Raw genomic sequence first — 3,636 nt, forward strand, 5'->3', positions numbered from 1 at the left:
TCCTTCAGGATGCCTCACACAATTTGTTTAGAAAGAAGACAGGGGGCTGGGTGGTGGTGCACCTGGCTAAGTGTACATGTTACAGTGCGCAAGGACCCAGGTTCAAGCCCCCCGGTCCCCATCAGCAAGGGGAAAGCTTTGCAAGTGGTGAAGGAGGGCTGCAGGTGTCTCTCTATCTCTCTTCATCTCTATCACCCCCTCCCCTCTCAATTTCTAGCTGTATTTATTCAATAAGTAAATAATTTTAAAAAGATAAATAACAAAACAGCATAACACAATGACCATTTTGGAGTCTTCCAGTCAATGTTGCTATTTTACAACGCAAGCTACCAGAAACTTTCAGAACTCTATCAGGGTGTCATCAGTTCATTTCTGAGACAGAATTTTTCATCTTGGATGTTGTCAGAAGAGGTGAATGGGAAGATCCATCAAATGACAGATGCACAAAAGAAAAAGAAAAATGCCACACTAGAATTAAGGATGCCCATAAACGTTTCCTTTGTGTTGCTTTTTTTTTTTTTTTACTTTGATATAGCTTCACATGTGGATTTATCTTTCATAAAAGAAAAGACAACACACAATTAATCAAAGACACAAATGAAAAGTCAAACTGTCTATCTTTATTTCATTAAGAAACTATTTCCAGCATTGTCTGGACACGGCTAACAGGATATTGAAAGTAATTTGCCTAACAAAGGTAAGGCCTTTAGTTGAATACACATCTATTTTTATACTAAGGAGGTAAACATAGTAAGGGACTATCAAATCAAGGTAAGAGCATGTAAAGAGAGAGGGGAAAATAGAGAAGGAGAAAGAGACAGGGGAGAGAGAAAGAAACAGAAATGGTAATTGTGGTGTGGGTTAATCTGAGCTATCCCAGTGAAAAAATTGATCTATGTAAGTCAAGTTTTTGTGTCTGTAAACATTTGCAGTAGTGGTTTTCTCCTCTGAAAGTTGTCAATGTTTGACTTTCCAGTATCAGAACATTTCTGTGTCTGGGAAATTCCACTCCTAAAATTATCTTTATTTATTTACTGGATAGAGACGGCCAGAAATTGAGAGAGAGGAGGGTGGTTGAGAGGGAGAGAGGCAGAGAGACACCTGCAGCACTGCTTCACCACTTCAAAGCTTTCCCCCTGCAGGCGGGGATTGGGGGCTCAAACAGGGGTCCTTGCCATTGTAACATGTGTGCTCAACCAGGTGTATCACCATGCAGCCTCCAGTTTCTGTTGTTGTTGTTTGTTTTCTCCAGAGCACTGCTCAGGCAGGTTTAAGGTGGTGCAGGGACGTTGGAGCCTCAGGCATAAGAGTCTCTTTGCATAACCATTATGCTATCTACTCCCACCCTGGAAATTCCACTCCTAATGAGTGGTCCTAGGTAAAAGCTACACTTTCCTCCACCTAAATTGAAAAATGAGAGTTACACAACAGAATTGGTAACAGTTAACACCTGGAGCGCTGTAGGCCAGTATACTTGCTGTAGCTACTGATAAAACATCCAGAGAAGCAGAAACAACAAAGAATCCAGCAGCAGCTTCAGCTGAACCAGGTGCAAGCCGTGCAAAATCGTGTTCAGGGATCAACTTTGTGGTATAATTGGATTCAAGGATCTGGGTCAATTCCAGCGGGGTTACTTGAATCCAGCTCTTTTGGGGACCTCTTTGAGTTACCCCACAGCCTCTCAATAAATTTCATTTCTGTTAAAGCAAGGCACAGTGATTCCTTTTTTCTTGCAATTGTATTATAATCGATTCAAGGATGATTACAGGCTATAAAGCCCGAGAGAAAGAGGGTGGAGCCCGAGATTGATTACTTGACCTGTCCAGGTGAAAGGCAGGGGTAATCCAGTTTATACTGAGAGAGAAGAGGCCCTCTCCTGACCTGCAGAGGTGAAACAATTCACTTCATGATTTCCCCACGGTCATCAGGCATGAAGCACTCATTGAGTTGTTATTGCCACAAAGCACAGTTTCTCAGCTTCTGCACTATTGCTATTTTGGGCTTAATCATTCTTTGTTGTGAGGACTGACCTGTGTACACTGCAGGGAGTTTAGCACCGTCCCTGGCCTTTACTTATGTGATGTCAGTACTATCTCTCCCAGAGCTGTGAAAATCAAAAATGTCTCCAGACATTGCCAAATGTCCCCTGGGAAAATCAGATAGTCCCCAGTAGAGAATTGCTACCATAAAAGAGCTTGAAGAAGCAGATGAATTAACGAACACACTCTGGGGTGGGTATTTAGTTAAGCAGACAGACAGCCCACAACTATTATTATTTTTGTTTAACCAGAGAACTACTATATTCTGGCTTACTGTGGATTGAACCCAGGAACTCCAAGTCTCAGGCATGAAAGTCTGCTACGTAAATAAATCACTGTGCTCTCTCTCCAGACCAACTCATGGTTCTCTTAAAAATATTGATTTATGGGAGCCAGACGGTGGCACAGCAGGTTAAGTGCACATGGCACAAAGCTCAAGGACTGGCGCAAGGATGGTGGTTTGAGTCCCCGGCTCCCCACCTGCAGGGGGGTTGCTTCACAGGCAGTGAAGCAGGTCTGCAGGTGTCTATCTTTCCCTCTCTCTCTCTGTCTTCCCCTCCTCTCTCCATTTCTCTCTGTCCTATCCAACAACAACGACATCGATAATAACCACAACAATGATAAAACAACAAGGGCAACAAAAGGGGAAAAAATAGCTTCCCGGAGCAGTGGATTCATGGTGCAGGAACCAAGCCCCAGCAAAAACCCTGGAGGCTATATATATTGGTTTACTGCCATTATTTTTAATTTTATAAGACAGAAATTGACAGGGGAGTGGAGAGATAGAGATGAGGAGAGAGAAAGAGACACCTGCAACACTGCTTCACCGCTTATGAAGCCTCTTCCTGCAGGTAGGGAATGGGGCCTTGAGCCTGGGTCATTGTACATGATAACATGTGCTCAACCAGGTATGCCAACCCATAGTTTTTAAACCCTCAGTTCAAGGGATGTAGAGAAAACCAGGGAGTGCTCCAGGAGGTGACGCAGTGGATCAAGCACTGGACTCTCAAGTGTGAAGTCCCAAGTTCAATCCCTGGAAGCACATGTACCAGTGATGTCTGACTCTTCCTTTTCCGTCTATCATTCTTCATGAATAAACAAACAAAAGCTTTAAAAAAAAAAGTTTAAAAGAGAGAGAGAGAAAACTAGGGACACTATTTGACTTTGGCATGAGACTCCTTTACCTCTCATGGTTACTAGACAATGAAAACCAAGGCCTGCACCTTAACTGTCTGTTGTCAGCTGGAACAGCAGCAGTGGGGGTGAAGAGACAGGCCCTTAATTAACTGAGAGGATAGCTTAAAGTTACTACTAGCTTAGGAGAGAAGTTGCAATAGCTATGGCAGAGAATTTTAGGAGCAGAATAAATTTCTAATATATCTAAATTAAGATAGATACCCAAAGACTATCAAGATGAAGTTATTCAGAAGGGATATATATATAATTTATCTTCATATTCTGACTATCCCCAAGGATATATAAGTATATAAATTATGACCACCATAAAAATATAAATAAAAAGTTCAGGGTGATAAGAATTAAGACAGAAGCGAGCGGGTTGGGTGGTGGTGCACCTGGTTAAGCACACATAGTATGA

Source organism: Erinaceus europaeus, chromosome 4, assembly GCF_950295315.1.
Source record: "Erinaceus europaeus chromosome 4, mEriEur2.1, whole genome shotgun sequence".
NCBI classification, from domain to species: domain Eukaryota; kingdom Metazoa; phylum Chordata; class Mammalia; order Eulipotyphla; family Erinaceidae; genus Erinaceus; species Erinaceus europaeus.